This window comes from Carassius gibelio, chromosome B18, assembly GCF_023724105.1.
Source record: "Carassius gibelio isolate Cgi1373 ecotype wild population from Czech Republic chromosome B18, carGib1.2-hapl.c, whole genome shotgun sequence".
Taxonomy (NCBI): Eukaryota; Metazoa; Chordata; class Actinopteri; order Cypriniformes; family Cyprinidae; genus Carassius; species Carassius gibelio.
In genome coordinates this window covers 22,439,092-22,464,451 of record NC_068413.1, presented here as the reverse complement: position 1 = coordinate 22,464,451, position 25,360 = coordinate 22,439,092, and the positions used below count along the sequence as shown (strand labels likewise).

Genomic DNA, 25,360 nt, shown 5'->3' with positions numbered 1-25,360 from the left:
TTTATGGAAGATGCATATTCTTCTCTAAACTATACTTACACATGTTCTCTACACATATACATGTCCGTTCAGTAACCTTAGCGCTCTGTGCTTTTAGAATATGATGTTTGAATTATCATCCAGCCATTGACTCAATCCATCTGTTAGAGCTCTTAACGGGAATCGTTTTGTCAGTGGAGCGGTTAAATAACGTGAACATGACGTTCTGTGAGAGCTTTGGCAGATTTTAGGAGCAGAACCCCTGCATACCAGCGGGCAGGCCAGTTTCAGAGTTTGGTTTATGAATTGGTCTAACATGGATTATCGTATCACCGCATATATTTTTGAGAAAGCCTTGCTCAGTGACTGGGACGGTTTTTATCAGCTTCATATGGATGTCATAATCAGTGACTGGGGAATCTGGGGATTGTATCTGTCCATATAGGCTAACCTTTTACTTGCACTTTCAATGAAGTAATGAATAACTCATAAATGACCGAATATTGCACTCGCTTATAACCATGGGGGATAATATGTGTTCTCATACTGTATGTCTAGTTAATGTAATTTTGTTTTTAGTATATATTTTTTAATGACTGTAGCCGAAGTTAAAATGCATTATAATATTTGTTAATCCTTGTTGTTTTGTCATGTTCTAATGTAGTATATTTCCTAACTGTATAACAATTTATAGAATAACATTATAATGTATTGTAACTGTGGTTAAACTAATTCATAAGATCATATGGTTTTATAAGGTGAATTAAATTAATGCCAAATACTTTTAGGCTTCTTGTTAAATGTTATCTTTGTTTCTTATAAACCTGAAGGTTTTAAAGCACACTGTGACACACTGTGTTCAAACCTGAACCTGCTAATGAAATACCATGAACTGGAAGAGTTCCAGCAAACTGCAAATTAAATAGTGAGTTATATTCAAACTGTGATTTGATCCATTTCTGAGCTTTTATTTTAGGAAAAAGAGCAGCATGAACATTCTTCAAAATACCTTCGTGCTTCAAAGCAAAACTAAAGTCATGCAAATTTTGAAGTGAACAGATTGAACAGTTTTTTTATTTGGAACTATATACCTTTAAATGTCCAAACTACTTTCTGTAAGACACTGGAGCGACTGAGGTCTATGTTCACTGATGTCCTCTTCCAACATAAGACTGACTGGTAGAAAGCAGTCTAATGAATGCTTAAAACAGCACCTCTAGTGGTTCAATGTAATTATAAATCTTTGCTAGACAGACATTGCCCTCTTGTGGGTCAGTGCCTGTAATTTGATGAAGAAACCTGCAGGGAAACCAAACAAACATGATGTGCTCTTGAAGTGATCCCCCCAATGAGGCCCATAAAAAACATCCCCTCCTCCAACGCCCAGAACCCACCCGCCATTAGTACAACATTCAGATTCAATGCTCAATGTTAAATAAACAGCAGGAAAGATGATGTCATATTCATGTCTTAGGTCTCAAGACATTGTTTGTTATTTGTATGGTTGCTGGTTTACCATTGAACAACAGGAAGTCTTAAATAAGACCTTTCAGACATGGAAATGTGAACTACGCATGAAAAAAAAAAAACATGATTTCATTACACAAACTTTACCAGAGTATCTATGATCCACTGTTTGTTTAGCAACTTCAAAGATGATATTCATGAAATAATAAGGAATACCTCAGTATAGTCAGTGACCCCCAAACTGTGCTCAGAACTGCCAAACACACACACACACTCACAAATGGTTAAGCAAAGTTCTCAAAATCAGTCTCCTTCAAAATAAATAAAAAGATCAGCCAGGATCCCGAATTTAATCATTGTTGTCTACATTTAGCTGTTATCTCACACTTAACTTCAGTATTATAGATATACAAAATTAATAAACAACAACAACAAAAATGTGTCTAAGAGACATTATGTTTGCATTTATTTATGACACTTCATCAAAACTTGAGAAGAAGAAAAAAAACAATTTACAGAATGTCTGTCTTTTGATTCTTGAATTTGAAATTGAACTGAACTGGCCACAAACAGAAATTTAATAGATTATGATTCAATGAAATTTGACAGTGTCATGTAGCAAAGGGATTTCATTAGTCCAGCATGTGTGAAAAAGACATGAATAAATGTATAATTAATTATGCAGAAATACAAAAATGTATTCCATGATATGTAGAACAGATGTGTTGTTAAGTCCATTTCTGTCAGACAAATTAATTTCATTTAATTTTGCCACCATAATCCTACACTAACAGCAATTATATTAACTGAACTGCATTTTAATTCTGCTTCATTCTATTCAATTTAAATTCAACACATTTTTAGGAATTTAATTTGAAGTTAAAAGGCAGTTCTTATTTCCTTTTTGCATTGTGCACCACCTTGATGGAACCAAATGGTATTTTTACATCTTGAATATACTCATTTCAAAAATAAAAAAATGCACTGAGTTATGAAATATCACAATAATCTAAATGCTATTGATCAAATAAGATGAGCCGATTCATTTACAGTACAATGGTAATTCAAAGTGTTTTACATAGAATACAGTAATAGAGTTAATTGCATGCAGTTTATATGTAATCGTGCCACAGCAACCATCAGGCATGCGCAGCCTCAAACCTCTCTCTCTCTCTCTCTCTCTCTCTCTCTCTCTCTCTCTCTTTGTCTGTGCCATCATACAATAACAGTGCTCTAAAAGCCCATTCTCACCATAGTGACCTCAGATGAGCATAAACCACTTGATGAATGATATCAGAAGGGGTGGAAAGACCACACTTACATGTTATGTCACCCTGAGAAATCTGTTTAACAGCACACTAGAGAGAAGCAAGACATCACGGAGTAACTGGCACTCACAGGTAACTTCTGTCTCGTTGCCATTCAACTCAGTTGGATGGATCTGCAAATTGAAAAGCTAATTTCTTTTCATTTGTATTTATGTGAATGCTAATTCGAATTTACTAGATGCAGGTTGTCTTATGAACTGATTATTGTTTGGGGTACCATTAAAATATGAGTTTAATAGCTATTGCTAAGAAATATGACTCAAATTATTTCACTGTAAATGATACAAAATAGCATCATCATGATGCCTAGCTGTTAATGTTCCTCAGCAGCGGTGTGTCTGTGCATTAGCATGTTTTTAAAAGACATTTTGCCTTGATAAATAGGCAAGGCAGGAGGCAAGGGCAGGAGCCAGTTGTCCACCCACATAATCCCGAACTCCCACGACATGACAGACAGTACACGCCTCCAGATCTCCTGTGGCTCATAGCTGGACATGGAACACGCTTTCACACCAAGGAGAACACTTCAACTGTAATCAAATATACTGTACAAATGGAGTAGTTCACCCAAAAATTTTACTCAGCCTTGTATCGTTCCAAAACTTTCTTCCACTGAACATAAAAGATGATATTTAGATAAATGTTTTTTTTTTTGTTGCTTTTTTTATTTATTTATTTATCCATACAATGGTTGTCAGTGGTCACCAAACCAGCACTACCAACATTCTTCAGAAACCCACAAATTATAGAACGTCATACAGGTTTGGAATGAAATGAATTTTGTGTGATTGTGTGCATTTTGTAAGAAAAAAAAATTAACTTTCATTTAAAACAAACTTGAGGCATGCTTTACTAAAAATATTGCTCACAGACATAGACAAATTATATACATATAATGTTTATGCATTCAGTTTTGCTATCTAAATTCATTCATTAAAGTTAAAAGGCATTTCTCAATTAATAACTGCATGGTGCACAATCATGATGAAACCTAATGGTAGTACACCAAACATAAAAAATGCATTGAATTGAGAAAGATCCCATTAAGCAAAATAAACGATAAGTATTTTATAGGATAAGTGAGTGATAATATGGCTTAATATTCTATAGACTTAGAATGAAATGCTAATAATATCACTAAAATGTTTTCCATGTGTTGTTTCTCCTCTATAAGACAGACTGCCAGTGAAGTTAATGAAAACCTCTAAAATGGTAAAACCATTGTAACCATGACAACTGTGTCTCTAGATAGAATTACAACAGAAAGACGGATGAGAAGAGTCTTTGAGAATGCTCACTGATAGATCAATATAGAATTTACTAGAGCCATTGGGAGAATGACTTTATAGGTTACGCAACCGCTCCAGTGATTTACACACTCTTAAAATGTATCATACTTTAAATGTAGGTCAGAAACAGCCAAATTTAATGATGCAACCGAATTGGCTGAGAATCTTCTGTTGTAAAATTTTACCACCCCCTGGTGGAATTAGTGTATAGTTATCCAGAAACTAGTTTGTACAACTGTTCATACTCTTTTAGTGCAGTATAATCTAATGAGCAATGAAACTAAAAGAACTGCCTTGTAAATCAATTTCCTCCACAGACTGTCCTTCCATGGCCCATGCAGGCCCAGAGGTGCACTGGAGGTGGTTGGAGCTCCACGACTCGGTGTCTATGGAGAGGAAGGTCCGGACGGCTGCAGGGACCAGACAGTCCCAAACCAAGACACTCCTTTCTGGATGAGTGCAGGCTGCACTACGCTGCTTGGGAGGGATGTCTGGACCAAGTCAAGGCCATTCTGGAACGTGGTGTGCCTGCTAACTGCCAGTTAGTGCTCTATAACCTCAGAATAGTTCAGGGGTCATATTGCACATTTTTTAATAATCTGATTCTGTTGCGTACATTTTGACAGATGATAAAGCAACAAATAATAAAAGCTATGTTTCCCAAGTTTTTTTCCCTCATATAGAGTGCAGAAGTGCCTGGCCACTTTTTTAGCAGCCTTGTTTTTTTTATTTTTTATTTTTTATTCACATACATACACAAATATTTAAGTACGTTGAGTGTGGAGGGAGACTGACTGGATTGCATTATTCTTCACATTAGTTTTTTATGAGAGTGGGCATTTTTTAGGAAGATTTGCTTGTTTTGATTTTCTGATTGTTGGAGATTTCTCTGCAGAATCATGGTTTATGTAAGTATCTCACCAGATGTCATGCAGTTAAACACTATTACTCAATAAAATATACAGTAAATGCAAAATGGATGTTTCAAGAACATCCTCAGTCGCTCCACTGAACCCCCACCCTCCCTCCTCTGGACGTTGTTGTCGTCATGAGCATGTGCCGTTCCAGGAGGGGGCAAACTGTTATAGTCACCTGTTTTGGTTTAGTTTTTTTGTGATTTCCTTTCTCCTTCGTTTTTGTTTCTATTTTTTTTTGACTAATTTGCTCCTTAGTTAACTCCCTCCACCTGTTTTCCCCTCATCAGCTTAAAGTCTTCTTCCTGTTTGGTGTTTTGTCCATTCTCATTGTTTATTCGTTGCTCTCATGTGGATTTATTGACCTGTCTCCTGGCTATTTTAATTAAAAACCCTTATTGTTGATCTCCTTCATCCTTGTGTGTTTGTACCTCACCAGCCTGTAAAATGAGAAAATGATGCCAGAATTTTTATTTTTTTACAAAATATTTTAACTTATACTTATCACTTTTTTTTTTTTTTTTGCTATAATGCTATGTCACACTTTCCATGATATGTCTGTTTGAAATAAATATTACAGTGTCACACGTTAGTAACAAAAGGTACCAGTGTAAAAATAGTACTAATGTCTATTACCATGAAAAAGTTTGTTGTGCTATTGCCAAAATATGTAGTCATATTTTATTTTAATTTTATTTATTTTTTGCTGACTGGGCCATTTTTTGCTTTCAGGGACCCATATGGTTGGACAGCTGTCCACCATGCCTCTTTCAAGGGTCATCTCATGCTGATCAAGTTTCTGTTGCAAACCAGCCAGGTTGAGGTAAATAACCAGGACTTCTTCAACTGCACTCCCCTTCACCACTCCTGCAGTGGAGGAAACCCTGAGACCACAGACTTTCTCCTCCAGAGGGGGGCATCACATTCAGTGAGGTCCTGCTCCGGCCAGACACCCCTTCACCTGGCTGCAGCCAGCGGACACCTGGGCACTGCCCGAATTCTGCTCCAGCACTTGGCCTCACCGAACCCCCAGGACTTTCATAAGTGGACACCCCTGCACTGGGCAGTTTTTGGAGGCTGGGGCGATGTGACGGAGCTCCTGCTAGATAATGGAGCAGATGTGGAGGGAGGAAAGGGGGTGGGCATGAGCCCCCTACAGCTGGCAGTGTTGGTGGGGAATTAGGCGGGTGTAAGGCTACTGCTCCACCGAGGTGCAGATGCCAATATGAGGGGTCCTAACAGCCGCACAGCCATGCACCTTTGTGCCTGCTCTGGAGACAAGAAGGTGATTGAAGGAATTCACTTCACATTTAACATTTTAAATAATTCCATAATATACACACCCTCAAGCCATCCTATGTGTATTTTCCTTTCTTCTTTCAGACAAACACAATTTGAGTTAAATATCCTGAATTAAAGAGCCAGTAAGATGAAAATTCTAAGCTTCCTGTCACTGTTTATAAGTCCTGTACAATAGGTTTAAATCCATCCAAGGTTAAAAAACATTGTCATTTTGTCAAAATATCATTTTAAAATTACCTCAATTCTCAGAGATCCCCAAACGGTTCGCGCGAAGCTGTTCAAAAGATTCAGTTTCCTTAAACCCCACCTTTCGGTAGCATACCGTGTTCTGATTGGTCAACTAACATAGTCAGGTTTGATTGGTTGTTCCGCACACAACATCACAGTAAACAATGCGTTAGCATCTTTTTGGGGTGAATTATGTCTTATTCCTCTCATCGCGAAGCAAACAGTAAAATAGAAAAACTTGAACAGTCTCGCTGCTTTTTCTTCTGTGTGGGTGTATTCAAGCCGTGCGCTTCAGTTTGAATCTGAATAGCGCGTTCAGCGCGGGGGCGTGGTCACATATGATATAATGAAGGGAGACGTGAAAAACGGGCATCGCGTTGTTTTCATATGGATTACTTTATCACAGAATATCTGTTAGCAGCACTTGTTACACTTCATTTTAATGACATGTTTGTAAATGAAGATCAGCACCGACAAAGGCTGCAGAGAGCACACATACTGATAAGACGCTCGGGAGAAAACAAACACATAACTTCATAATCATACTTCGCGTTGTGATTCGGAGATGCTTGTTGGTCTAAATAAAGTTGGTAATGAACCCTCTTTTATGGCCAAACACTTTGAAAATCCAGCCTTGTACTCACCAAGATTAGAAAAGCAGTCATCAGTGAAATGTTGTGAACACAACAAAAGGGATTTGTTGTACTGCTCTGGTATTGTGGTAAAAATGAATTTTAGCCATTGGTTCTTCTGATCTTCATTCTTTGGCAGTGAAAATAAAACAAACTTGCCTTTACAATTAACCTCTTCAGCTCTGCAGCATATTTTGAATTTTTTACAGAATTAGGCATACCAGAATTTAAAAGAGAGCCCTACTCGCATACTTTGGAATAAATTGATACAAATGGTCTCATTTGACAGAAAACTCTCTGAATTTTAAAACATGGGTAAAATATTGCATATTTTGTATTTTATATGTTTACAATACTGTGATAAACACTGACAAAAAGTCATATTTTTATTATTATTTTTTATTAAGTTTTTATTTAAGAGTCTGTAATTTAGGACTTGTTTGGTCTATGTCGCTTCAGACAATCTCTTTTGATTCCTCTAGGTGGCATTAAACAGGAGAAAAAAGAATTTTTTTGATAACATCTTCTAAGCAAAAGTTATTTAGCTTTAATAGAAAGGAGGCATTAGACTCTTCAAGTGTACTTTTACAGTCACCATTTTTGATTACTGAAACCAGCAAGCATACCTGAACTTAAAAGACAGCCCTAACCACATACTTTGGAATAAATTGATACAAATGGTCTCATTTGACAGAAAACTCTCTGAATTTTAAAACATGGGTAAAATATTGCATATTTTGTACTTTATATGTTTACATTACTGTGATAAACACTAACAAAAAGTCAGATTTTTATAATTTTTTTAATTAAGTTTTTATTTAAGAGTCTGTAATTTAGGACTTGTTTGGTCTAGGTCACTTCAGAAAATCTCTTTTGATTCTACTAGGTGGCATTAAACAGGAGAAAAAAGAATTTTTTTGATAACATCTTCTAAGCAAAAGTTATTTAGCTTTAATCGAAAGGAGGCGTTAGACTCTCCAAGTGTAGTCACCATTTTTGATTACTGAAACCAGTAGGCATAGCTGAACTTAAAAGACAGCCCTAACCACATACTTTGGAATAAATTTATAAAAATGGTCTTATTTTACAGAAAACTCTCGGAAGTTTAACACAAGCACAAGATATTGCATATTTCGTATTTTGTATTTTTACTATATTGTGATAAACACGGAAACAAAGTCAGATTTGTATTATTTTTTAAAGTAAGTTTTTATTTAGGAGTCTGTTATTTAGGACCTGTTAGGTCTATTTCCCTGCAGAAAGTTTCTTTTGATTCCACTAGGTGACAGTAAAAAGAGAAAAAAATAATTTTGTTGATAACATCTTCTAAGCAAAAGTTATTTAGATTTAACCAAAAGGAGGCGTTGGAGTCTCCAAGTTCTGTAGCTTTACCTGAAGAGACAGAATGTCTTATGTCTCCAAGTTTCCTCAAAAAATTCATGTCATGTAATAAGCAAAATAAGGCAAAGTTCTGTTCTTACATTTTATTTTACACACACACACACACACACACACACACACAAGATAAGTATCCTGACTTGCTGGCTCCCATTCTTCACCACTGGATGCTACAACTGCAAAACAAAACAAAAATGTATAAATTTACACTGCAATCCCAAAATACATGCTAAAATGACATACACAAAAATAATCCAGATATGCAAGTAACAGAAAGAGGAAAATAATGATTACACATACACAAATCCATGAGTATGTATAAATAAATGAGAACAACCCTTGCATATCTTATGTATATGTGAATTGCATTCATGTGTTCGTTGCGTGTGTGTAATTCAAATATGTAACGAACACATGAATGCAATTCACATATACATAAGATATAAAAATGCACAAGGCAGTACACGTATATATAATATTGATAAATAAATTCATGCAAAAACAAATTAGCATGCAACTAACGAAGGCAACCGATGAATGCAATTCGCGTAAACAAGAAAGACATAAACTGCACAAGGCAATACACTTATGAATGCAATCGATGAATAAATTAATGCAATAATAATATTAGCATGCAACTTACAAATGCTTGATACAAACAACGTATACTTACTCAAAATCAGGGTCTTCTCCCAGTTTGTAAGCAGCTTCTCTGACCGAGTCAAAGCTAGCTAGCCTCGCTGCAAGTTTCAGTGTCGGACATCCGATCAAACTCCTCCAAAGCCGCCTCCACACCAACAAAAAACTTTCTTGAAGTCATTTTTCAGAGACCTATAACTCTAACAGTAATAAAAGCACGCAATAATTCGCTAAAACGCTATCCAAAATCACAAACCAACTTCCGATCAACTCCTAATAATCCTCTGCGTCCGTTTGCACCGTTTTCTTTAGTCCCACCTCCTCAACTTTGGAAAGGAACAACTCGGGCTCTGAATGGTCTAGAAGCTTGATCGATGTGTCTATGGAGAGGGGAGGCTGTCAGCTTTCATGACATAGGACGCACTGCGTGATGACGTCATTGCAAGTCGAAAGGAATCAAAGAGAGTCAATACAAATAGACGGTGGGCCGAGGGGAGATTTCGTGTTTTCAAATGATCTGTGGCGAGGGATAACCCGGTTTTTTAGATGTAACCGATACGCTTTTCAACAAAGCAAATAAAAATTGTTGCCACTCAAACACTTTGCACATTACTATAATATCGGTAATTTTCTCCAGGTTATTTTCCCGGCGAATAGACCAAGCAGCTACGTGCGGGGGTCCGACCTGCATGACGTATTTGTTGCCTTCAGCCAATAGCGTGCGTGGAAAGTGTCGGTGATGCGTTTGTGAACGCACTGGCGCTCTTCGCGCCCAGGATTTAAGATTGTACTATTTAAGATAAGAACTATTTTACCTAATTTTGTTACATATTCAGTTTGACACAAAATAATAATGTAGAGGTTACGTTATACATTTATATTTGTTTTTATTTTATGTAACCACCTTTTGTCATACGATATCCTGTCATTTCTTTGTAATCTTTAATAAATACACCCTTCTGATTTAACACATTTGACATAATGGTATTGCTTGGAAACAGCGTCATGAAAAAATGAGACAGACAAAACTTTTTTTCCCGCCCATGTTTACTTGGATGAAATGAAAAAAAAAAAAAAACATGAAGTGCTGTATGCATATATTTGAGGGAAGTGGTGGACCCACCATTCCCTTCACAGACATAAGTTGGGAGAAATTTATTAAATCAGTGTTTCTGTGGAAAGACCTTGAGGGCATAGAAGGTATCATTGCAGAAGAGGCAGTACAGGCATACAAGTTGCAAAGCCAGGAACCTACAAACCAGTTAGTCAAACCAGCTAACACTGGCTACCACAGGGAGTGCTACAGTCATTTCACAAATATAACGAAGATAAAACGAGCACAAAGGAGAAGAGAGAAGGCAGTATCAGTTGAAGAAACTGCAAAGGAAGGTTGGTATTATAATGTATAGACAGGCAGTGCAGTATTGGACATACAGTACAGGTCAAAAGTTTGGAAACAGTACTATTTTTCATGTTTTTTTTTTTTTTTATGAATTTCTTCGCTCATCAAGCCTGCATTTACTTTATCTAAAATGTAAGATTGTGATTATATTATTACAATTAAAATAATTGATTTTCAATTTATTATACTTTAAATTATCATTTATTTTTGTGATGCAAAGCTGAATTTTTAGGATAATTATCACACAATCCTTTAGAAATCATTCTAATGATGATTCATTATCAAAGTTGGAAACAGTTCTGCTTAATATTTTTTCAGAAAATGTGATACTTTTTTAGGATACTTTGAGGAATAAAAAGTAAAACAAAACAAAAAAACATAACTGTTGCTGCTTTTTTTTTTTAATAAAAATATTTTGTAACAATATACACTACTGGACAGTAATTTTTTTTCTTTTTTAAATAAAATCAATACTTTTATTCAGCAAGGATATGTTCAATTGATAAAAAGTGATAAATAAGATTTATATTATTAGATTTTTTTTATTTTTAATCTTTTATTCATCAAACATATTAGACAGCAGAATTGTTTGCAACACTAAAAAAAAAAAGATTTCTAAATGATCATGTGATAGACTGGATGTCACGTGACACTGAAGAATGGAGTAATGATGCCATTTTTATTTTTATTTAATCACTAATATAATAAAAATAAATAAACACCCTGCAAAAATTAACCCTTCCTATTATGGCCTCATTAACATCAACAAGGACGGACACCTGAAAGCTGTGAAACAGGTTTATTACCCTTGTTAAGGGAACAGGTGGAACCAATATACCCTGCTGAAAGTTACAAACCATTTTTCTTTAATCAGTGATGTGGGGAAGGGTGCAGAACCTAAATCTATTGTTTTGCACTTTTAGTGGTAGAGGCAGAGGATGGTGAGGCAACTCCAGTTAAAACACGGGCTCTGAGATCTTACGCCCGTGATTCCTGCACGTCCAAGCGGGCCCCACACCTGCTTCCAGTACAATGCATTATATGCAAACATGAGAAGTACAAGGTTCAGTCACACAGCAGGAAAAGGGTAAAAGAAAAGCTAACACAGTGTGAAACACTCCATGCCGGGAAATTGCTACTCGCCGCTGAAGAGAAAAGGGACGAGTCTCTCCTTCTCCATATCCAAGACAGGGACTTGGTGGCTAGTGAAGCACGGTATCACTTCACTTGCTATCGAGATTATACCCGGTATCTGACCACAAACAAAATTGAGAGAACAGAAACAAACATATATGAAAATGGATACAAGCACTTCTGCAAAACAGTCATTGAGGAGAGGCTGTTAAAACAACGCGAAGTACTTCGACTGTCAAAGCTGAATTTGCTTTTCAAAAAATCTGTGGAAGAAACAGAGGGAGTGAACATTGCAGCTTATAAGGCACACTCACTAAAGTCAAGACTTCACAAGTCTTATCCCTTCTTGAAGTTCCTGAAGGCATCCACAACCTACCTTGTATATGTGGACAATCTGTCAGCTGACGAGATTGTGCATGAAGTTGCCTTCTCCTCTGCTTCCTCCTCATCTGAAGAAAGTGAAGGAGAAATGACAAGTCAAGGAAATATAGAAAATGCCACCAACACCACGGATGATTCTCGGGAGTTATATCACGCAGCAATGAGACTTAAAGAAATAATTCAAAATACATCAAAAATATACCCAAAGCTACCATGGCCTCCAACAGCAAGTGATCTCACACTGGAAAATGGCATGAGTGTAGTGCCTCACCAACTTTTTAACTTCATTGCATGGATATCAGGAATGTCATCACAACCATCAGATGAACGTGTTGATGTCACTTCAGAGGACAACAGAAAGATAGTGTCCACTTGTCAGGACATTATTACCCTGGCAACCAGAGGAAGGTGGCTCATGCCTAAACAGTGCTCACTTGCAATGGCAGTTCGGCATATGACTGGCTCTGCACAGCTTATAGGGCTGTTAAATGGTCTGGGTCACTGCTCATCTAATTCCCAGGTCCTTGAGCATGATACTGCCCTTGCTCATCTACAAATGGAGAGGGGAGAAGTATACATCCCTGAAAAAATCAGTGATGAAGTGCCTGTGACTCTTGTCTGGGACAATAATGACTTTGGAGAGGAGACTCTTTCAGGTAAAGGGACAACACATAACACCAATGGTATAATAATTCAGAGGGCCATAAATAGTTATACAGCATCCTTACCAGACACATTACCCAGACAGAGAACACGAGAGCGGTCGGTTCATCCTCCTCCACTGAATCTTTCAACATACACAAGAGGCAAGCGGTCTGGTCCACAGAACTTTGCATTGAAGATTGATCTCCATCAGGACCAATACAGATATGCCCAAACTACCGGTAGAAGAATTGATGCTGCATTCTTTTTACTGAAAGTACCTGAGGCCCAGCACAAAATCCTTCCTGGATGGACAGGGTATAATATAATGTTGAAGGAAGACACAGTACTACCACCATCTACACATATTGGCTACCTCCCAGTGATTGACGCCAGTCCGACTGATCTCAACACTGTCCACACCATCCTGAGCCGCTCCATTGCCATTGCTGACAGCTTGAAACAAAAAGAAGTTGTTTTAGTTATGGATCAAGCCATATACGCCAAGGCCCAAGAGATCCGTTGGCAAACAGATTCTTACTCTGAGAGAATCGTAGTGAGGATGGGAGAGTTCCACACAGCAATGGCGTATCTGTCATGCATAGGAAAGTTGTATGGTGATGCAGGCTTTCAGGACATCTTGATTGAGTCTGACCTGGTGGCCGCAGGCTCAATCGATGGAGTGATCTCCGGCCATCACTACAACAGGAGCATACGGGCTCACAAACTCCTGATGGAAGCACTCCAGAAACTACGATGGTGGGCATACTTGGATACACTCACACAAGAACAAAATGCCGCTGCTTTAAAAGTGGCAACAGATCTGCAGGAGTGTTTTCCCTCTGAAGAGTTCAAGGGCATGCTAACATCAGACACATTTCAGCAGTTACTGCAAGGTTATGAAGAATTTGTGGTGAAAAACAACTGTAACCACACATTTGCATTTTGGAGCACATACCTTGACATGATGGAAGATTTGCTTCTTTTCATCAGGGCAACAAGAGAGGGGAACTGGGCTCTCCATTTGTCCACTGTGCAAAGTATGCTGCCCTGGTTTTTTGCCTGTGACAAAGTAAATTATGCAAGGTATTTGACGGCATATTGGGCTGAAATGACCAACCTGGAAGACACACACCCTTCAGCACACCAGCAGCTTCTTTCAGGTGACTTTGTGGCACAAAGACATCAAAGTCATGGTTTCGCCGGCACAGCATGTGATCAAGTCATTGAGCAAACAGCCAATCGTGACTCCAAGACAAAGGGAGGCATCAGTGGGTTCTCTCTGAACAAGGGTGCAGTTCACCGCTGGACCCTAACACAACATGAGCGGGCAGCAATCACTTTTGAATGCAAAACAATGGCAGGAAAGTGCCCGGTAGGACATCTTAACTCTGAGCTAGACAACACCAGAATGCAGAGAGATCAGGCTGATGTGATGAACATTGTGGCCACTATCCAAAATATGGTTAACCCTTTTGACCCATTGCTGGATGGAGATTCTCTTTGTCACATCTCTTCTGGCCAACAGGCATCAGAAAATGTTGCCACAGACTTACTAGGGGCTAAACAAAGAGGTGTTAAGGCACTCACTGAATTCTGTGAAAAAAGGATAGTCCATGGCCAAGCATCATTCCATGACCCTATAAAGAAAATGAAAATAAAAACATTTAAAGACAATGGACAAAGTACAGTCACAAAAATTAGAGGAAAAGAAATTACCCTGACATCACATCGCAACTTGTTTGCAAGGCTAATTGTTGTGGGCGGGGTTAGGCAAATTAACATCAATGAAATGCTCACTTACAGTTTGGGTCCTTTTCCACAGTCAATTTCCAACTTTGATGGCTCTCTGGTCAAAACCAACAAAGCTAAGCTGATGCACATCTTGCTAGATGAGATCCACCCGCCTGCAACAGTGAGTGACATTCCTGATGGCTCAGTTTGGATTTGGGATGCTATGGCTCTGGTGCAACAACTAAAGCCACAGCCAACATTTGGGTTGTATGCGGATCATGTACTGAACACATTAGTTCACTCAGCTAAGGCAACAAGGTCAACAGAGCTTCATTTTGTATGTGATACATACAGCGACCTGAGCATCAAAAATGCTGAGCGTAGTCGGCGCGCAGAACAGGGCTACCAAAAAATCAAAATCTATGGAGATGACCAAAAAACCCCAAAGCAGTGGAAAAAATTTCTGGCATGTGGCCAAAATAAAGAAAACTTACTGGAGTATTTCTTCCAACATTGGAGCTTAACTGCAAAGAATATAATTGGCAATATAACCATCATTGTTGCACATGGAAGCAAGTGTCACGCCATTAAGATGAATGTGAGCAATACTGACCTTGAGATACTGGAACTCAAAGACCTAGAGACAAGTCAAGAGGAGGCAGACACCAGAATGATTCTGCATGCAGCCCATGCAGCCAAACACAGCCATGACCTGGTAATCAAGAGCCCAGACACCGATGTCTTTGTGCTGGCTCTAGCTTTCTGCAGCCACATTGATGGCCACCTCCATTTCCATACAGCCAAGGGGAGAGACACACACATTACTGATATTACCAAGCTACATGGCCATCTTGGCGAAGACAAATGTGATGCCCTTGTAGGTCTGCATGCCTTTTCTGGATGTGACACAGTGAGTGCTCTGCATAAGGTTGGAAAAGAAAAAGCATACAAAAAACTAAGTTCAAAAACAGAATACGTCACCATGTTTAGAGAACTAGGAACAAGTTTCACCCCATCACCAGAACTATTTGAGGCTCTGGAAGCTTACACGTGTGATCTATATGATCAGAAGGACTGCCAAGATGTCAATATTGCAAGGGCCAACCTGTTCAAATCAGGTAAATGTTCTGAGAGAGACTTGCCTCCAAACAAAGACTCCTTGCATAAACACATCCAGCGGGCAAGCTATCAGGCTGCAGTACACAGGAGGTGTCTTGAGTGCATGCCAGACATTCCTCCTCCTGTAAATCATGGCTGGAAAATGGTAGGAGATTTCTACGGAGTAGACTGGATGACTCTTCCGCCAGCTCCAGAGGCCATACTGGAACTTGTGCACTGCTCATGTAAAAAAACGAATTGTGTTAAAGGTAGATGCACATGTAAACTGCATGAGCTGCCATGTACAAACCTCTGTCAGTGTTTAAACTGTGACAATAAGTCACTTGGAGATGACTAGGGCACGTGTATATGCATGTACACATGTGGGGAGATGTGTGTTTGCTACTCTTGCAGAAGTAAATCTGTATGACAGGTTTATGTACATTATAACTCTGCTTTGTTTGATAGTCTATGTTTTTTGATAGTTATACTTATCTTGTTTGTTTTAAAATTAAAATAAATGCAGTTTATGTTCTTTGATAGTGATAATCTTATTTCTAATACATACAGTTCTAACTAACGTTAGAGTTCTTAGCTCTCCGGTTTGAATATTGATTCGAATATTATGATACTGACTCTATAACTTTATGTCAGATGTAACTGGTGATTAAATATATGTCTTAAACATCAACAGGTTCATGTTCGCCTTGAGTTTTGGAGAACGTTTGCAAAACGATCTGAGATAATTATCCACAAACATACAGTGGAGCTGTAGTCTATGCGAGTTGGACGAAGTGTCACCGTTAGAATGTAATGTTTACACCTAATCAAATATGTAATCGCATAATGCTAGTTACTGCCAGAACCGTTAAATATGATATTCTCAACGGCTCTGGCTACTGCTAGTTCGCCAGCTGAAACGTTACCCTACTTATAACGACACTAACGAGACGCTTACACACGTTTGAACAACACAGTGTACAAAACAAACATTTTATATAAATATATTCTAATTAAATGAATACTTACAATCACACAAAGAATGTCCTTGACGATCAGTGCACCGCTGGTGCTTGTGTCTGATAGCGGAATCATTCGTGTAACAGCTGTTCTAAATAAACTACATCTGATTGGATAGTAATAATCCCATGTCAGTATCTTGCCGCGCTATTGGCTCAACTAATATAGTAGGCAACCGCGTTTGCCTGCATATTTACGGATCGTGCATTATGATTTCGGGGAAAATGTGCAATAAATGGGAGTGGCAACACTTTTCATATCGTTGAGAATAAAACAACCGTCCCAACTTTACAAATCCAGGTTCTCCCTCCATGGGGATCATTCATTTCGAAAAGTAAAGCAGATACGGACCCTCGGCCCACCGTCTAAAATACTGGTCATGGTTTACGCTGCATTGCATGTTTTGATCTGCGCATCTGAGACATATTATCGTGCCGTTTAGCCATGCATGCTCACAGACACACGAGAATGCTCTCATTTTGAAGAAAACAACCTAATGTAAAAGCTGATATATGATTTTAGGCTAGTATGTGAGCACAGATGTAGTTATCAGCGCAGAAATATGACGCATACGTTTGCTTGTTCACATAAGTAATTTCAGTTTTCGTGATTCTTTTGAAAATTATTATTTGTTATGTCACTGTAATGTATAAGATCGGTGAAATAAAGTACACAGTGACATTCCTGAAAGTGAGAGCTTTCATTTGATGTGTGACTTGTCCATGTTTGGTGAGTTTGTGTGCTATAAATATGAAATATGATCATTATTCATCTGATTTTCTCAAGGGGGGGTGGTTGTGGAAGAACGAATTTATACCTTATTATTTTCTATTATGTAAAATTAATGCAAATACCATGGGACTTGCAAGAAAGCAGAGGTTCTACGCTTTCATAAAATACCATATATGACTAGTTTTGTGCTTCACAATTTATAGATTTTTAAAGAATAATATTATGACCTCCCCGCGGACCCACCGGTGGGTCCTAGGGCGTGGCCAGAGTTCAAGAGGTTAAAAACACACTGTCTCGACATGATGCTATCACACCAACCAGAGCGTCTGTGTGGGGGGGGTGGGGCAGGTCAGAGTTCCGTTTCTCCCAAGAAAGGTAGGCGGAGATTATTATGGAAAGTGCTCCTAGTGACATACATAGAGATGGGCAAAAGATTTGAAATCTATAACGACTCGTTTCAGCGATTCAGAGTCGACTCCTTACTTTAGAAGCCAATAACTTTATAAATTGTGTACTTTTTGGTTTAATTACTTTGCACATTGTTTACACTGATGGACAGCTACATCATACACTGTAATACAGGTAATTTTTGATTTCCCATCTGTGTGGCTCTTTAAATAATATCCTGGCTCTTTCCAGCTATGTAATGGCAGTGAAGAGTTTTTGAAGCTCCAAAAACTGCATCCATCCATCATAAACGTAATCCATAGTGGGTTAATGAAATCCATCATACATCATAACTTGACTCTCTTGTGAATGCACAAAAAGGAATTAACTACACTCTAAAAAAATGCAGGGTTTAAAACCACCCAACTTGGGTTGTTTTTGGCAACCCAGCGATGGGTAAATATTGGACTGAACACCTGCTTGGTTGTTTTGACCCAGCTGGTTGGGTTGATGTTTTTACCCAATATGCTGGTAAGAAAAAAATTATATTGCTATCTTAAAATGGGCTGGAAATAAAAAATCAACCAGAAATACAGGAGGCAACAGCAATAATCAAAAGATGAACATTTATTATTAAGCAAGAACAAATGTAACATTTATAAGTAGCATTTTAATGTAAAGGTAGAATATTTATGATTTCTTTATTAAAATATCCAAAAAATACTAGAACGGTGTTGTATATTTTGTGACTTGTGTACTTAAAATATCCCAAATGTTTCAAAGAATGTTTCAATCCGGAGAAATAAGAAATTTTAACCAGTGACACAGACCGTGTCCATAGTGTCATTGTGTCACCTGCCAATGACATCATTAACCCTCGATTTCCTTGTTTTGAAGAAAACATGGAAACACCAATTTGTTGTAATTTTTAATAGACCAGTGTTGACCTCACAGAGTAGCATTATAAAATAACTTACACATGTATTTAGTATGATAAAACAGTGCTGTTTTTAACCACATACACACGACTGGAGCGGAAGCGGTTGACTATGGCATAATGAAAGCTCCCCTGCTTACAATAGCTCATCCATGAACATGATTTCTGCCTGAGTTCCATCGGATTGTGGAGATGAAGACAGCAATACCAGAGACAGCAATATACTGGGCCACTGCTACACTGTTTTAACGGATGCATACCACTCTGTCCCCCGAGCAGCACAATGATTCTCTGATCACTGTTTGGTTCATCTTCTAACAGCATACAGACAGAAACTCAAATCTGCTAAGCCAGTAGTAAAAACTGTAAAGAGATTTACAGGCCTGCTTTGAACTTACTGAGCATTTTTAAGGCTGCAGCTATGGATGTGGATGACCTTACATGACATCCTACAACAGTTTCTGTGAGGTCTGTAAAGGCCTGAAAGCCATCACCAGCTACAAGACCCCAGCACTGAGGCCAGTCAACAATTGGATGAAGACCTGAACGAGTCCAACTGCAGTTTTGATAAGCAAAAGCTTAGTCTGACACCCCACACCCACTCCGACCGTCTCAAAGCACAGCTATCAATACCCTCCATTCCCCCATTGTTTCTCAGCCTGTACTCAAGATCTGTGAAGAAGATGTATGCAGTCTTTAGGAAGCAGAAGACAAGGAAAGCCAAAGGCCCAGATGGTGTCCCTCCAGCCTGCCTCAAATCCTGTTCTGTCCAGCTATCATCCATCTTCAGATTGATCTTCAACAGATCCCTAGAACTGTGTGAAGTCCCCTCCTGCTTCAAATGTTCCACCATCATCCCTGTACCCAAGAAACCAAAAATCACAGAACTTAATGACTACAGACCTGTTGCTTTAACATCTGTGGCCATGAAGTCTTTTGAGAGACTGGTGTTGGCCTACATGAAGGACATTACTGGACCCTTGCTGGACCCCCCGCAGTTTGCTTACTGAGCGAACAGGTCTGTGAAGGATACAGTCAATATGGGATTGCACTATATCCTCCAACACCTGGACTTATGCAAGGATCTTGTTTGTGGACTTCAGCTCTGCTTTCAACACCATCTCCCTGGACACCATTCAGAATTAACAGACCCAGCTCTGTGTACCCACCTCCATCGGTCAGTGGATCACCAGCTCCTAACAGACAGGCAGCAGCTAGTGAGGCTGGGAAAACTTATATCTAACACCTGCACCATCAGCACCAGAGCTCCACAGGTCTGCGTTCTCTCCATACTGTTCTTCCCCCTTTACACAAATGACTGCACTTCTTAAATACCCCTCTGTCAAGCTCCTGAAGTTTGCAGATGACACCACAGTCATCTACCTCATCAAGGACGGAGACGAGTCTGCTTATAGACAGGTGGATGAGCAGCTGGCTGCCTGGTGCTGTCACAACAACCTGGAGCTGAACATGCTCAAAACTGTGGAGATGATCGTGGACTTCAGGAGAAACCCCCTTGCTCTCCCAGCTCTCTTTATTTCATTAAAAAAGTGCACCAAATCGGTGCGCTGAGAATTGCTCTCTCCTGTAGTAGACAAAAAAAATCCCGCGCTTTGACTGTAACTCAGCAGCTGGGTTGTTTCATCTGAGACAGGCTTAACCCCAATGTAAATAAAATCAGTAAAATTTACGGTAAAAAACAGCAGCTGTGGTTGCTGGAATTCTACTGTAAAAAATACTGCAACAATTTAGGTCTTACCTTAAATTTACAGTTAAATACCGTGATTTAATTAACTGATATAATGTTAATATACCAACCTATTGAAATACTGAAATCTTTTTTATTCTCCGAATACAACGATAACCACCAAATGCAGAAGGTCATGAGAAAGTCACATGATGAACCAAAGCCCATCACAAGCAGCTTTTAAATAATAACATACATAAAATGTAAACAGTGTCATTCACACAAGCACTAAACACCATCATGGGGAGACTCATTAAAATAAAATATGCAATAAACATTAATTTAACAACATTACTGTATATGTGTCAAAGTTATGGATTTCTGTTCTTTCTGAGTTTCCTTATTTGGTCATGTTCTTTTCTTGTTTAGTTAATTAATTAGCCCCACACCTGTTTCTGTTTCCCACTGATTACATTCCCAGTGTTTAAAAGTCTGTGTTCTCCATTATTCCTTTGTCCGCTATTGATGTTCGATTAGTGTTTGGATGTGCCCTTTTTTCTCCTGTGGATCATTAAAAGCACTATTAAGATATCTCCTTCGTTGTGCGCTTTGATTTACACACCAGAACGTGTGACAATATGTTATATACAATCCTATTAACATAATAGATAAGAAAATAATAAGAAGAAACAGTTATTTCAAAGAAAAAACATAAAATTTTAACAAAATGTGAAATGCAACGCAGAGAATTCTGGGAATGTCAGTTTACATTTTTTCCCTGTTACCATTTAACAGGTTTGTAATGTAGCATTTTCACAGTTTTTTTAACCATTAAAATCACGGTCATTTTGTATTTAAAACAATAAACAAGTTGATCACAGAAAAAAGAAGTGCACCAAATCGGACAGCGCTGTGAACTGCTCTCTTCTGTACAGGACACAAAAAGCCTGCGTACTGACTGTAACTCAGTAGCTTGGTTGTTTCATAGAGGCAGGCTTAAGTCAGCATTAAAAATGACTCAGCTACTTAGTTAAAGATAAACATCCTAGGTTACGTATGTAACCATGGATCCTTAAAGGGAAAGAGATGCTGCATCGGAAAACACTATGGAAACACCTTTAGCGTGACTGGCTCTGAATCAATGTGTAATCAGTCCAAGAGATGGGTAAGATGTCACGACAAGTAAGCATAAAAGCATGTGCGTTGGGACCGGCATCAGCTTCTAGGAATGAAGCAAGCTCTTGTAGGGATGCTGGGAGCATGGCTTTGAGACGCAGCATCTCATTCCCTCTGGAAACCCTGGTTACATACGTAACCTGAGACATTCCCCTTCAGGAACTTGAGCTGCGTCTGAAAATGTTATGGACATGAGTTGCCCATTATGCCAGACTTGTAAATCCCTGCTTTGTATGGAAGATAACTATGGAGGAAACATGCAACTAGGGGGTTTCAGGGGAAGGGCGTACAGACGAAGCCTCGGCCACGTCTGTACCATGAGTTGCAAAGAGGTCCACCTGAGCCTGACCAAAAACTCTCCATATGTGCTTCACCAATTTGGGATGAAGCATCCATTCCCCGCGCCACGGCCCCTGTCTCGACAGGGCATCTGCTCCCATATTGAGACGCCCAGGAATATGCACTGCCTTCAGTGAGAGTAGTTTGACCTGGTACCACACAAGGATCTGGGGTGTCAACTTGTACAAGGAGTGCAAACGCAGATCTCCCTGATATAACTCCCTGATATAAAAAAAACACTGCTGTGTTGTCGGTGTGCACCAACATATGGCGGTCTCTCAAGTCTGGGAGAAAGTGTTTCAATGCTCTAAACATGGCAAGCATCTCCAGGCAGTTGATGTGCCACTTGAGTTCGCACAATCGGTGAGGGATGCATCCATCGCTAGCATTACGCAGTGACAAGGAGCTCCCAGCACCGGGCTAAGAAAAACCATATAGATAAGAATCCAAGGCTGTAGGCATTATCGTGTGACCCTGATCATGTGAAGCGGGTTTCCCCTCGGGGAGAACCCCTTGGTCTTGAGCCACCACTGTAGGGGTCTCATTTACAGCAGGCCAAAAGATATCATGTTGGACTGCTGCTACTGTCAGACCCAGCAATCTCGGAAAATGCTTGACAGTGAAGTGACTGGCCTGCTCTCACTCTCTTGACTGCCAAGAGGATCGACTCGATCCGAGCAGGGGACAGACGTGACTGCATCATGGTCAAATCGCACACCACGAAAGCAAGAACTCGATATTGGTAAGCATCGCCCCTGAAAGCAAACCTCAGGAACTTCCTGTGAGTGGAAAGGATGGAGACATAGAAGTAAGCGTCTTTCAGATCTATTGTGACAAACCGTGAGAAACCAATGAACACCGCCATCTGTTTAGGAGCCTCCTGGTATATGTCGATGACAGAATTGACGACATCACCAAACAGACCAGAAGGTGCAAGCAGGGAATCCATGAGGAAGACCCTGTCTTTCTCCTTCATATCAGACAGGGTCAACCATTAATGTCTTTCTGCCGCCACCAGAGCTATGGCATGGGCGGTCTTCTTGGTGGTGCGGCGAGATAAATCAGTTCTGAGATGTCATCTGCTTTAACCTCTTCACCTTCATCTAGCTCTTTAAGCAGGCCATTGCCATTGTGTGCAGACAAGCACCAGCCTGACCTGCCGTGTACCCCTTGCCATGTACCAGCGCTGAAGTGGTTTGAAGCGGCTTGGAGGGCAAGACCGGAGCTTTTAGATACAATGCTATGTCAGAAGACAGATAGCTTTCAAGCATCTGTTCTACCCAAGGGATCGCTCTATAACCATCGGTCAGGGAAAAAAGGCAGGCTACAGTGTGGAGGCTTAGTTCACAGAAACTGCTCTTCTAGTTTACTTTTCCCGTGGTTCAGCCTGTTTTTTGGCGGGCCAATCGATGTTTAACCTAGATACCGCACGAGCAACCACCACCACATACTGGGGTGACTGAGGGGGCGGGGGATCTGGCTGTTGAGGAAGAAGATAGGGACTCGCCCATCTCCATTCCCTCCACCAGATCCGTCTGCGAACCTCATGAGTACAGCTACCGCTTCACCTCGGCGGAAGCAGGGCCAGCACCGTGAGGAACGCTGGCGAAGGTTCCTTCCTCGAAGATAGCCTTCCGTGAGCGAAGCATATGCAGAGGAAGCCACTTGCAATGCTGGCAGTCAGCTCCCTCGAGAGCCGAGTGGAGCTTATATGTTGCTTATTTATGCTTGTATATGACAAACAACAGTAAATAATACTCACAGAACATAGAATGCGACTGACACACACATTATTCGCTGAATAACAGAAAGCTGACACCAGTTGCACAGCACATGCTTTTATTATTCCAGGTCGTTACGTCACCTCGCCCATGACGTCTCACCCATCTATTGGACTGATTACACATGTGATTCAGGGCCGGTCACTTTTGCCCATAACACTGATGAGCAAAACATCACATCTACTAGGGCGTTGGTTTAAGAAAATCCAGAGACTGTGGAAATGAAGTTTGTGGCTGGAACATTAGCGAATGAGAAGCTATATTAAATTTGGCATGATGACACATCAAATTATACATAAAATTGGTAGTATAACATGGTTACTATACCAGGAGTGATTAAATAATGTTACGCTATCCAATGTTATCCAGCACTGATAATGTGATCATTTAATCTCTTATAAATATTCTCTCTAAAAAAAATCTGCATACATGGAGTGTCCTATAAACACCTCAGTGCATTTGTTTCCAATCAACCCTATTACTGCAGCATAGCTTGCATTTGCCAAGACTGTGAATTCAAGGTCTTGCTGCCCTTTTGGCAGTGTTCTGCGAGAGTCACGCCAACTGTGTACTGTGAAACAGATGGCATTTGTATGGGTAAAGGGCAGTGTTCTGTTCCTGTCTCCTTAGCACCATTTGATCTTTCTTTTACTCTCTACTTTTAATCTGTCCCATCTAAAACGTATCTTCTCCTTGCCCATAGATCCTCCAGCACCTGTTAGCAGGAGGGGCTAAGGTTGATGTCAGGGATGGAGATGTGGCATCTCCGCTGCATCTGGCTGCCCGCAGTGGCTCCAGGGCTGTGGTGCACTTGTTGATTCTGAATGTAGCAGGACTTGAGGACAGGGACAACCTCAAAATGACACCACTGCACTACTCAACACTCAGGGACAATGTTGAGGCTGCCAAACTGTTGCTGCACTATGGTGCAGATGTGAATGCTGTGGAGAGGCTCGGACAGACACCCTTGTACTTGGCCTCTGAGAGGGGTCACTGCAAGGTGTGTTGATTCTCTCTCATTTTAAAGTTTACTCACCGCATGTGGTTCCAACACACAATCTTGACCCTTTTCCATTGGGACTGCATTATCCTTAAGAAATAAACAATGTGCAATCCGAAATGCAGGGAACAAACAAAAACACTTGCACAACTCCGTTGATGCTCTGTAAAAATAAACTCCATCCACTGGTCCCTTAATGCTGTTTCTCTTTTGGTAATCTGTGCAGGGTTGTCTTGCCCTGGCAACCAAAAACACACTTCTTTTCTGACTTTTCGCGACGCTCTCGTTCTGATCAGGCTGTGCTCAGCCTCTCAGTGCTCTGCTATACGGGAGCGCGCGCTCTTCCGGCAGAAGAGCGCGAACTTAGGACCCATATAAGGAAATTCCGCTCCATCTAACGTCACACAGAGCCATACTCGAAAAAAATTTCTGAAACTTGTGACAAACCCGAAGAGGTTTTTTGGAACAAAAATACTCCTTCAAACGTACAACTTAATTTTTGAAACTTTGTCCATGTTTAGCATGGGAATCCAACTCTTTAACAGTGTAAAAAACTCAGTATGCATGAAATAGAATTTCACCCCCCCTTTAAAGTGATAAAGGCCACACTACCTGTTGTGAATGCTGTTTTTTCACGGTCTTCCTCCTGCAGCTCGACTTGCCAATAGCTATGTTGTAGGTCCATTGTGGAGAACCAGGCAGAGCCCGACAAAGCATCCAGTGTGTCATCGACT

The 25,360-nt window shown here is 39.8% G+C and overlaps 3 long non-coding RNA genes and 1 pseudogene across 22 annotated transcripts; 2 read left to right on the top strand and 2 right to left on the bottom strand.

Moving 5' to 3' along the window:
* The first annotated feature begins 2,646 nt into the window (after window positions 1–2,646).
* On the top strand, window positions 2,647–3,535 carry LOC127977129 (uncharacterized). Its single transcript, XR_008158118.1, has 3 exons — window positions 2,647–2,846; window positions 3,159–3,306; window positions 3,473–3,535. It is a non-coding gene; the product is annotated as an uncharacterized LOC127977129 (long non-coding RNA).
* An 856-nt stretch (window positions 3,536–4,391) lies between these two features.
* On the top strand, window positions 4,392–24,984 carry LOC127977126 (ankyrin repeat domain-containing protein 65-like; annotated as a pseudogene).
* LOC127977128 (uncharacterized) lies at window positions 8,635–9,488 on the bottom strand. The gene is made up of 2 exons (XR_008158117.1): window positions 9,211–9,488; window positions 8,635–8,713 (listed from the first exon to the last, which is right to left on the bottom strand). It is a non-coding gene; the product is annotated as an uncharacterized LOC127977128 (long non-coding RNA).
* On the bottom strand, window positions 11,363–17,264 carry LOC127977127 (uncharacterized). Of its 20 annotated transcripts, none has more exons than XR_008158114.1 (5): window positions 16,597–17,264; window positions 13,277–15,804; window positions 12,296–13,191; window positions 12,089–12,161; window positions 11,363–11,975 (listed from the first exon to the last, which is right to left on the bottom strand). It is a non-coding gene; the product is annotated as an uncharacterized LOC127977127 (long non-coding RNA). The 20 variants fall into 20 exon arrangements; XR_008158116.1 differs by having other exon boundaries at window positions 11,363–13,191; window positions 13,277–13,577; window positions 13,694–13,797; window positions 13,871–15,804; XR_008158105.1 differs by having other exon boundaries at window positions 11,363–13,191; window positions 13,277–14,047; window positions 14,326–14,375; window positions 14,540–15,804.
* Window positions 24,985–25,360: the final 376 nt, after the last annotated feature.